Here is a 12,543-nt window from a genome sequence, read left to right as displayed (position 1 = left end):
GAGGGGATGGGTGAGTGAGGGGGTGGTGAGTGAGGAGGTTGGTGGTGAAGGAGTGGGTGAGTGAGGGGGTGGGTGAGTGAGGGGGTGGGTGAGTGAGGGGTTTGGTGGTGAAGGGTGGGTGAGTGAGGGAGTGGGTGAGTGAGGGGTTTGGTGAGTGAGGAGGTGGGTGGTGAAGGAGTTGGTGAGTGAGGGGATGGGTGAGTGAGGGGGTGGTGAATGAGGAGATTGGTGGTGAAGGAGTGGGTAAGTGAGGGGGTGGGTGAGTGAGGAGTTGGTGGTGAAGGGTGGGTGAGTGAGGGGGTGGGTGAGTGAGGGGTTTGGTGAGTGAGGAGGTTGGTGGTGAAGGAGTTGGTGAGTGAGGGGGTGGGTGAGTGAGGGGGTGGTGAGTGAGGAGGTTGGTGAGTGAGGGGGTTGGTGGTGAAGGAGTGGGTGAGTGAGGGGGTGGGTGAGTGAGGGGTTTGGTGGTGAAGGAGTTGGTGAGTGAGGGGATAGGTGAGTGGAGGGGTGGTGAGTGAGGAGGTTGGTGAGTGAGGAGGTTGGTGGTGAAGAAGTTGGTGAGTGATGGGATGGGTGAGTGAGGGGGTGGTGAGTGAGGAGGTTGATGAGTGAGGAGGTTGGTGGTAAAGGAGTGGGTGAGTGAGGGGTTTGGTGGTGAAGGAGTGGGTGAGTGAGGGAGAGGGTGAGTGAGGGGTTTGGTGAGTGAGGGGGTTGGTGGTGAAGGAGTGGATGAGTGAGGGAGTGGGTGAGTGAGGGGTTTGGTGAGTGAGGGGGTTGGTGGTGAAGGAGTGGGTGAGTGAGGGAGTGGGTGAGTGAGGGAGTGGGTGAGTGAGGGGTTTGGTGAGTGAGAGGGTTGGTGGTGAAGGAGTGGGTGAGTGGGTGAGTTGGTGAGTGAGGGGTTTGGTGAGTGAAGGAGAGGGTGAAGGAGAGGGTGAGTGAGGGGTCGGTGAGTTAGGCAGTGGGTGAGAGAGGCAGTAGATTAGTGAAGGGGTAGGTGGGTGAAGCTGTGGGTGAGTGTGGGGGGTTGGTGAGTGAAGGAGTGGGTGAGTGAGAGGGTTGGTGAGTCAGGGGTGGGTGATTGAGAAGCCTTGTGCATGCATGAGTGAGTGGATGGGTAGGTGAGTCAGGGGTTGGTGAGTTAAGGAGAGGGTGAGAGAGTGGCTATTTTATTATGGCTGTGTCATTGAGTGAGAGAGTTTGGGGTGTTCTGTCAACCTAAACGTTCATTTAAATGCCTTTAGTTAAGTCACATGAAACAGCTACATTGTAAATAATCTTCAACTTCATAAAACATCTTTTTCATCACCATAACCTGGCATCTTCCCACACAGTTTCGATGTAACAACATTTGCCAGTTTTATTGGTCTTATCAAATGTTAGATTGTCACAATAAGGTCAAGCATGCTTGTACTACGAAATAAATGTAATAATTTACTGACAAAATGTCAATGTCTTTCAGCAATAACTACAATTTGTCCATGGGAGTCTGCTACAATCAGTTTCTTCTGTCTGCAAACTGAAACCATCAGTCTAATTAGTGGTAACATTCAGTGTCTCCTGCACCTACTGAATAAAATGTACAACTACATACGACAGCCGTCACTCAAAAACATCTGATGAAAACTGACAGGTTCTGGCCCATGCAGATGTCTCATCAACACCATCATACAAAATTTCCAGATTTCTTCCATCAATTTTCCTTTCAAATGAATGTCAAAATTCAGAATTAAATTTACTCAAAAAGTGACATTTTCCCATTCCAATCACACACCTAACAAACACCTGAATGTTCCAGTGCAGATTAATTCTCCTCCTTGAAGAAGCAAAGGCTCGGTTCAAGTCTTCGTTGAGGAGGTAAGAATGGTCATTGTATGCAGAACATTTTCTCCGAACACTGTTACAACTCCGCATCTAGGGTGGGAAAATGAATTCCAATCGTAGGGATAGATCATCAAAGCTGTCAAACCTCACATCAATTGCTGTCAGAAGAGGTTGGGATTTAATTTGTGTGTCTGTGCACACGCCCATGCATACAGATAGACTGTCAAAAACAGGCGAAAATCGTTACAAAAGGGGAAGTAATTCCTCTTCTAGTATCTACAAAGGATGCCTGTGTGGTTTTTTTAATAGATTTCCTGAAAAGATGGTTTTTATTGTCTTATTTTCTTTGATAACAATGCAACAGAGACATATATGTAGCAGAGTGTTCAATATTTGGATTGCCATGTGGCATGTGGCTTGACTCACGTTGTGTTACAGCTCCAATGGACATGTCCATTACATGGTAAAATATTAACATCAAAGGCTTGTGGCACACAGTTTTTACAAACAAAACAACATTTTGGCCTTCTTATTGATAACAATTGTCACAATGACACATGACGAAAAAGAAATGTGAGGTTTTCATATGCTGATTCACCAGAGTATACAGGTGAAAAAAACATGAAAAAAATCAAACATCCCACTGTTCTAACACAAAGGCATATGGCATTTCATGGTTTTAATTGTGAATTTCTCTAAATTACCTTTCATTCCACAACTGCTATTTGGCAAGATGCAAGTGATGACAATTGGCTGTCATGAGATGACAAAGAAGAAGCAGGGATGTTATTATTATGGCCTCAGTAAGTGAGTGAGTGAGTGGTAGTCTTAACATGTTTTATTCAAGTATATCAAATATGCCCTTTACTTTAGGATGTACATCAATATAGCAGTCAATTATTACACTACTGACATGGTTGGTTGGTTTGTTGTTTAACACCGCACTCAGCAATATTCCTGCTATATGACAGCGGTCTGTAAATAATCGAGTCTGGACCAGACAATCCAGTGATTGACATCATGAGCATCGACCCACGCAATTGGGATCGATGACATACATCAACCAAGTCAGCAGGCCTGACCACTCGATCCCGTTAGTCGCCTCTAACAACAAGCATAGTCGCCTTTTAAGGCAAGTTAGGTTGCTGAAGACCTATTCTACCCCGGATCTTCACGGGTATACTGACATGGAGACAATACCTTAGTTGGACACATGACATTAATTACGATGTTTAGATCTAGATCAGACATGACCATAGGACCAGGCCAAAGGTAAACTAATATCCCATATTACCTATGTGAGGAATCCAAACCAGGCATTCGGCATTACAAACAAATGCTTAACAACTGGGCTATCCTTCAACCCTGCGTCCTGGGAGTATTGTTTGTTTGTTTGTTTTGTTTTTTAACACCACACTCAGCAATATTCCAGCTATATGACGGAGGTCTGTAAATAATCGAGTCTCGACCAGACAATCTAGCGATTGATATCATGAGAATTGATCTTCACAATCGTGGTCTTTCTTAAACTAGTTGTCGTTGGGCCAATATTCATGGTCTTTATAGAAACTGGATGGACCTATGTTCGTGGTCCTTAGAAACGTACTTGCTCCTATAGTTATTCATTCATTCCTACATTCGTGGTCATGGACCTTCCATAGTTTCTTTATTTTCATAAGAAGAGAATCATGTTTAGTTCCCCATACATGTCATGAAAAGAGAATGACGTTTATTTCCCCAAACTTGTCATAAAAAGAGAATCACGTTTAGTTCCCCATATGTCATAGGATGAGAATCACGTTTTGTTCCCCATGTCATAGAAAGAGAATCACGTTTAGTTCCCCATATGTCATAGAACGAGAATCACGTTTAGTTCCCCATATGTCATAGAAAGAGAATCACGTTTAGTTCCCCATACATGTCATGAAAAAAGAATCACGTTTGTTTCCCCATACTTGTCATAAAAAGAGAATCACGTTTAGTTCCCCATATGTCATAGGATGAGAAACATGTTTAGTTCCCCATATGTCATAGGATGAGAATCACGTTTAGTTCCCCATATGTCATAGGATGAGAATCATGTTTAGTTCCCCTTTAATTGTATAATTTCAAGTGGAGTCAATAAAGACGAAAGGTAGACACGTGAACGTCGCCTTCCACTGCACAACAACTATATTACGGCAAAAACACATGGAACAAGTAACAGAAACAACTATTACCTGCCAACTATAAAAAATAATAATAATAAAAAATGACTCAAACATTAAACTTAATTCCACATTTGTAAAACTTTGGGTTAGCGAAACTGAAAGGTACAAAACCACCATGTAAATTTATCAGCACTATGATCAACAGTGAGTAGTATTGAATACGGCTTTGATCAGTATTTCAGTTTGATTTGGGAGGAAGGCCCAGGGCGATGCAGGTTTTAGACATTTCTCACTTCGGTGAAACCCTCAAGAATGTGTTCAGTAAACCTAGAAACAGTAAACAAGGCAAACACGGATTTGAGCACACGATCACAGCTTTCTGGCATATCTAAGGGAAGCAACTCTGCACAGCTGATTGCAGTGCCTCAGATGACTGGACCACCCATGCTCCACCTGTGCCCCACTATGTTCAATGATAAGTTTCACTGTAATTTATTTTAAAAAATATATATAAGTACCACAAATCAAAGGGATACGGTAGTACAAAACACCATTCTCCTTTGCCATGTTTCAATATATGCCCAATGTGAACAGGTTAGAATAGAATAGTCATAAAAGGTGACTATGCTTGTCGTAAGAGGCGACTAATGGGATTGGGTGGTCAGGCTTGCTGACTTGTTTGAAGTGTGTCATCGTTTACCGTTTGGATTGATGCTCATGATGTCAATCATTGGAATGTTTGGTCCAGACTTGGTTATCTTCTGACCGCTGTCATATAGCTGGAATATTGCTGAGTGTGGCATTAAACAACAAACAAACAAACAAACCCAAAGTGAACACAGAATGCCTCAATTATCAGCACAATCCTTGAGGAGGAATGGATCAACAGAAGATAACAAACACAGCCTTGACATGAATTAAATAGTGTAACCATGATGGCAGAATGTCACATAACAAACACAAGGATGATGCTCTGGCCATGTTCTGGTATTGGGCTACTGGGGGAATCGGTGAAGATGCTGATTCCCTGCAACAACACCTGACAAATGTAACTAAAATCAATGTCAGTGTAATTGAGATCTCCCAGATAAAAAATGCTGTTGGTAAAATCCTGATGAAACACTGTCAACAGAAAACTGTAGGACTTAATAATTCACTGTCAGGTGTAATAATTCAGTTTCATATCACAAAGGGGAGGAATAAAGGTTACGGAAAAATTCTATTTTTGTTGTAGATTGTGCTTTTTTAATGAATAATGTGATATGAAATTTGGAGTGAGTGTGTGGTTGGGATTGGCCATTTTTGTTGTTTGAGAAAGGCATAGGTGCAGCTGTTATCACAACAACCACATCCCAGCAGGATGAAGCAATGATATGCTTCGACTATGTACCAAAGCTAATTTAAACAGTACAAGCCTGGAATTTCTAGAGGGAGACAAGCGTGGGGTACTGGGAGCATGGAATCTCCACAGGGAGACAAGCGTGGGGTACTGGGGCCTGGAATCTCCAGAGGGAGACAAGCATGGGGTACTGGGGCCTGGAATCTCCAGAGGGAGACAAGCATGGGGTACTGGAGGCCTTGAATCTCCAGAGGGAGACAAGGTTGGGGTACTGGGGCCTGGAATCTCCAGAGGGAGACAAGCGTGGGGTACTGGGGCCTGGAATCTCCAGAGGGAGACAAGGTTGGGGTACTGGAGGCCTTGAATCTCCAGAGGGAGACAAGGTTGGGGTACTGGGGCCTGGAATCTCCAGAGGGAGACAAGGTTGGGGTACTGGAGGCCTGGAATCTCCAGAGGGAGACAAGGTTGGGGTACTGGGGCCTGGAATCTCCAGAGGGAGACAAGGTTGGGGTACTGGGAGCCTGGAATCTCCACAGAAAGACAAGGTTGGGGTACTGGGGGCATGGAATCTCCAGAGGGACACAACCGTGGGGTTCTGGAGGGTCTGGGATCTCCACAGGGAGACAAGCATGGGGTACTGGAAACCTGTTCTACCTTGGAAACCCCCCAGGGAGACATGCATGGGGTACTGGAAACCTGTTCTACCCTGGAATCCCCACAGTGAGGCAAGCCTGGGTACTGGAAACCTTTTCTACCTTGGAAACCCCATAGGGAGACAAACATTGGGTACTGGAAAACCCACAGGGAGACAAACATGGGGTACTGGAAACCTGTTTTTCCCTGGAATCCCCACAGGGAGACAAGCGTGGGTACTGGAAACCTGTTCTTCTCTGGAATCCCCACAGGGAGACAAGCGTGGGTACTGGAAACCTGTTCTTCTCTGGAATCCCCACAGTGAGACAAGCATGGGGTACTTGAAACCTGTTCTACACTGGAATCCCCACTGGGAAATAAATAATGAATACCATGTGTATCAATATAATCAATACAGCTGATTCTGTCAATTCGGACTCGGTTTGGACCTGTAAAAAAGTCTGGTTTACGGTGAGGTCTGGAATACACAGAGTACAAAAAGTTGGACTGAAGACAAAATGAAAAGCAAAGATCATACATCTTTGTTCATACATTGTACATCAAACATTGCCATGGGCTGGTATTAAATACATATTAAAACATTCTTTTCTTGAAAAAGTCATTGAGAACGGACTGCTTGACTTATGTTTCTAAAACTTGTATTCAAAGTCGTGTCCTCAGTCACAATTTCAAGGTGAAGTACCGAAAAGCAATTCGATAATGACAAGCTGTGTTTACCGTTATTTACTGACATGCTCATGACACTGAGTAGACCTACTGAAGCTGAGTTTCTCATTAACAGGTGAGTAAATTCTAATTAACTAAGTGGACAACAAAGTGTTAAGATCAATAGGATTACATGCAGAATTACATCCAGGATTAGCATTGTATTAGCGGACAATGCGAGGGAACGTCCAGTCCGGACTGGTCCAGTCTTGTCCGATTTAGACAGCTTCTTTTTAATGGTAGATTGGTTGTTGGGACCGTAATTTTAGTCCAAAGTCTGAAGTGTATAAAAGTCTGAATTAGAGAGATGTAGGTCAGTTTGAGTAATGATAATTTATCAAGTAACTGAGGGGACGAGAAAACGTCCAGTTTTCACTGAAATCCACTGTACTTAACAAATCTGGTCCTTCCATTTCCATTCTACTCGAGGTAGTGAGGTATGTTCAGCTCGCCGAAGGCCCAGGTACAATGTGTGAAGCCTATTTCTGGTGTCCCCCGCTGTGATATTGCTGGAATATTGCTAAAAGTGCTGTAAAATCATACTCACTCACTCAATTCTACTCCCACACCCCTAATAGCGGAAAGGGCATTCAAAGTTGTGCAAAAAAAATCACCGCTGCTTCCATGTAAAGTTCTTCTTATCATTGTCATAAGAAAAAAACATTTCAAGAAAACATCGGTACTGGATGAGATCAAATAAAGATTGATAAAGTATGTGTGAACCGCGTAAACCAATTATCCTACCGACAAGGAGGGGGACACAGAAGGAAGCCTCAGAACTCTTTGAGGAACAGCCCGATCACATTACTTGACTTACACATCAGTGTAGCCTACATACAAAGCCAACCATTCAAGTGGTGAAAATTCTTTCATTAACAAACCAGTCACATTCCTAGAGTCTAACAGCAGAAAGGAGAGGGAAAATGAATTTCCTGTCAAACAGATTGCATTGACGGGGGAAACAGCAGCTGACTTTTTTGTAACGAGTGATTAACAAAGAAGAGTTAACACAATTTGGGGCAATCTTGTCAACTTTTTGCAAAAGGCTCCAAATTTCCCTACACACACAAAGGCCGTAAAACCGGATTTGTCCCAATGACACCTGCTCGGTAATGAATGCATCAATTTGTATTGACACTTCGAATGCAATAAATTCAGTTAAAAGTGTATGTTTCGGAAAATTAAAAAAGTGGAATTAGATTAATGAATGAATGATATGTTTCTGCACCTGAATCTTTCACAAATTGCTGATGAAAAATTAAGATTTAGAGGTTCATCACTTTTGTTTTGAAATTTTAAACCAATTGTTGAAAGTCTGGCAACTGTTCTTTGTGTTTTGTAATAATGAATTTCATTGTAATGTGAATGCATCGTTCTAAAAAATAAAATTAACATGTTGTGCTGATTTTTTAAAATAACTGCCACAGACTTCTTTATTCTGTGTCACACAGGATCACCCGAAGCCTCCAGAAACAAGGAGTTACAAACAGTTTTTTTACAGTTTTGTGAAATCCTTTCTTCTAAAGTATACACCTGGAAAAATGTTAGACACCATCTGTTGTTGTTTTTCATGCTTTCCAAACTTCCAACTATCTTCCGGTAATAGTTACTGTGAGATTGATATAATATTGACACATCTAAGATAGCACGGATACCTGCTGTAAAGTTTGTACATGAACATTGTTTTGTTCGTTTCTTTCTTGTATAACACCACACTCAACAACATTCCAGCTATAGGACAGCAGTCGGTAAGTAATTGAGTATGGACCAGACAATCCAGGGATTGCCATCATGAGCATCGATCTACGCTATTGGGAAACGATGACATGCATCAACCGAGTCACTGAGTCTGACAACCCGATCCTGTTAGTCCCTTTTACAACATGCATAGGTAAAATTGCTAAATATCAATTCTAACCAAGATCTTCATGGGTCATAAGGACACTGTATGATTCTCCAGATGGTTGCAAGGACAGAGTGATGACTTATCACATGAGTGCGTGAATGAGTTGGGTTTAACGCCGCTTTTAACAATATTCCAGTTATATTGCGATGTGTCATCTTAATATGGGAGGAAAGCTCAAAGTGATGCAGGTCTCAGACGTTTACCACTTTGGTGAAACCCACGAGCATGAAAAAGTGCTGACAAGCCTAGAAATATAATTGGGGCAAACCGGGATTCGAACCCACAATCATAGGTTTCTGGCGTGCCCAAGGGACGCAACTCTGCACGCTTATAGTAATATTCCAGCATTATCACAGCGGGGGACACCAGAAATGGGCTTCACATATTGAGAGGAAAGCCTGTAGTGATGCAGGTCTCACGCATTTAAATACCACTTTGGTCAAACCAACCATCATGGGTATGGTGCTGACAAACCTAGAAACATAATCAGGATGAAATAGGACTCGAACCCATGCCCAAGGTACACAACTCTTTACCAAGTGGTATATATAGGGGCAGCAAGAAGCCCTGAAATATCATGAAAAATAAAAAAAATAAAAAATGTATCAAGAAAGTTAAGGCCTTCCTATTTTACCAATCAAAGAATTCCCTTACAAGAACTGGGGAAACTATTCTTCTTTAACATATCAACAGATCAGGAGGCTGCAGACAAAAACAAAAATTCAAATGTGAAATTAGGCAGGTCTACTTAAGTACCTGTACTTGCTTTACAAATCTGCCCATCACAAATGTTACATAAAAATCATTTTCTTCACGGAGAGTCTGTAAGCGTATTTCAAAAAATGAAAAAGAATTTCCAAGTTGATCGTGAAAGAAATCTACGACACTTTATATTTGTTTCTCTATCTATATATAACCAACAACTTTTTAAAAACAAAAAACCCATGGTTATATATACTAAAATTTCTTTTTTTAATTTTTGTCACAAGTCATTTGGTTCGGGCAAATTCAAATGTAAAAAAACCTGATGGAAACATGACATTAATTAAACTACCTGAAACTGTTGGTTAATATCTGTTCCCCTACGGGCAATGGAAAATCTAATTACCCCGAACAGTTTAAAGTAACAAAGATGGAACAAGAGCGGCTTTCATTTTGTTTTGACAGTAATCAATGTATTTTCATGTCCAAAATCTTTGATTTTCAAAATACTTTCTTTTTCTCAAAGTGGATTATTTTTTAAATTTTGTGTCAAGTTTGAAAAAGATCAAACAATCCAGTCAAGAATGAATTCAAACTCGCACATTTTATTTCACAAAAGCTTTTAGATCAATTAGGAAAACCTCATTGCATGTCAAGTCAAGTCAAAACAAAACACCAGCCTGGACAATCCATGACGGCTAAAGCGCAAGGAGTGTTTTAAATGTATACAGCTGTCATGCAGGTGACAAAGTTATCACATTTGATGTTTTCAAATTTAAAAAAAAATTTTTTTTACTTTTCTGAATCTTTTAATCCTTGCTGCCAAAACACCATTTAGTGCCATTTCTACTGATGAAAATACTTATTCAATTTTATTTTTTAAAAAGATGAAATGAACCAGCCTTTGCTTTGAAACTGGGCTTGAGTGCATCCTGGGATGTGTCAAGTTTGGGGCAAACTGACATCCCTGGCATGTTTGATTCAAGTTATTAAAAGGCTAATTTGTGCCTATAAATCAAACTTGTATGATGTATTACATACTAGCAGTTAATGATAAGCCTAATTACATATCAAGAATGTTCCCATCTCCGCCATTGGAATACTTTCATATTCAACAACGATTGTGACCTCTCAATTTATTGGATTATTAGTTTGTGGGATTTGAGGCTGACCGGAGCGTTATTCCAGAAACATTATGGCAGCGCAATCTTATTAAAATACAATCTTTCATTCTGATGCATTACCTCTGCATGAACGATACCTGCATACGAATTCATGTGAGCAAACTTTGTCTGCCCAATCTAAATGAAGAATGCATTGGTTTTTGAGCCAATCAGATGTGAGCTTTCTAAAATGATTCAGTTTCGTTCCCTTAAAACCTCGAATCAAAAAGTTTGAAATTTCCACTGTGCTCAGAAACAACAGGATGTATAAATATCCACAACAATAGAACAGTATGGAGTAATTTTTGGCATTTTGGTGCCGTTGTACAAAACAACCTTAGCTCTACGACTGTCATAAGTCTATGTTAAGGCATGGGAGTTACCTTAGTGCTAAGATCGCTTTGTACAACGGCACCCTGAACTCCCTGATTTCCAAGACACAGAAAACATGTGATTGATATCATGAGCATCATCCTCATCATCGTGATACGATAACACACAATCTACCAAATCATCAAGTCAGTCCACCCGATCCATTAGAAAAGGATGCGGGGAACTCATCTTTTGGGGTGGGAATTTTGGCTTCAGGGTATCTTCTTCCCCATCTGATTGCCTCCGTGGTCTAGAGGATAGAGCGCTGCCCGGAGAGCAGAAGGTTGGTGCTTCAATCCCCAGCCAGGTCATACCAAAACATTAAAAGATGATCTTGTTACCCTGCCTGGTGCTCAGGACTAAGGGGATAAAACAAGGACGTGTCAGAATACTGTGTCCGAGTGGGGTATCCATGATAAACTGCCGCAGGGTATCTCAGTTGTCTAGCACTATGAAGTCAGCATTAGTTCGGACTTGTACAAGCAGTCACACACACACGTGCACACACTTCGCCCTACAAGTGCAGTAATCATGAACGTTACGCTGAACCTCATTTCATCTCACCTCACGGACACCTTCCTACCAGTGATCTTATTCACCAGAGAAGAAAATTAACCCAGAATCCCACAGGGGTGTCCGTTCCATAATTGTTATTGATACTGATGATAAGGTTGAGTTTTATGTGATGAAAATTCACATTTTGGTGTTGTGAGGTTGTTATTTTTACTACATTTATATTAACCCCATGAGGTCCACAGACGACGGAGCCTCGTTCTGATGTAAAAGTTTACAGCCATGATTGCCCTGGAACTGATAACGTGCTGGCCGTCCTTTGCTTGTGCATTTGGTATCAGTGAGTATCTTCCTCTTACCTAGAAAAGAATACTTCTCTCTTCTTTGCACAGATTATTCTAGGTTTACTATGCCAAATGATGCACACAGCAAAATAAAAATTCACTTTATTAAGAGGATCCATCAAAAAACCACATGAGGTAAGGGCCCTAATGGGTGAAAAATCACATTTTGACTTCTCATTTGACTAGAGTATCTTAGGAACACAAAAATATTGTTCATATTTATTACAGAGATACAGACTATCTTTGAATAATTGCAGTTTTTAGAAATGATGTCTGAATAATCAGAAACACAAGACATGTATGCTGAAATGTATTAAAATAACGTTTTTATTACATTACGAATGAACATGGTCATTTTTACATAAGGAAGTTGATATCCCAACATCTTTGTTTGTGACATCACAGCACAATTGATTTCTAGCACCCATAAGGTCACCTGGCGAGTCTCATATTTCTATTCCTTCAGTAACATATTCATTCATTTTGATTGTTTAACTTTCCTGAAAAATATTTTCAATTGACCAAACTTTCAAAAAGTAGAGATTCAAAACAAGCTGTCAATAGGCAGGATCATCCCCAACATCAAGGAAATAAATCACATCCGTTGCATGAAGCCCCGTTCTCTTGAGTAAAATATCTTTCTTTTTATAAATAGATCTTATTTGATTTTCTTTTTGTAAAAGCTAAAATATGAATTTTATACTTTGATTATAATTGATGATTAATCTTGATCATTCTTTCACAACATCAATAAGGAAATATGTATTTTTAACACTGATAAAAAAAGTGGATGAAGCTGTCTCCGAGGTTGAGGTTGTGTCTCATATCTAATCAAAGGGAAAGAAATCCCAGAGCCTAGTGAGTGAAGCACTCCTAA

Source organism: Haliotis rufescens, unplaced genomic scaffold (assembly GCF_023055435.1).
Source record: "Haliotis rufescens isolate VD_foot unplaced genomic scaffold, xgHalRufe1.0.p SCAF_68, whole genome shotgun sequence".
NCBI classification, from domain to species: Eukaryota; Metazoa; Mollusca; class Gastropoda; order Lepetellida; family Haliotidae; genus Haliotis; species Haliotis rufescens.
This window is presented reverse-complemented; position numbering follows the sequence as displayed.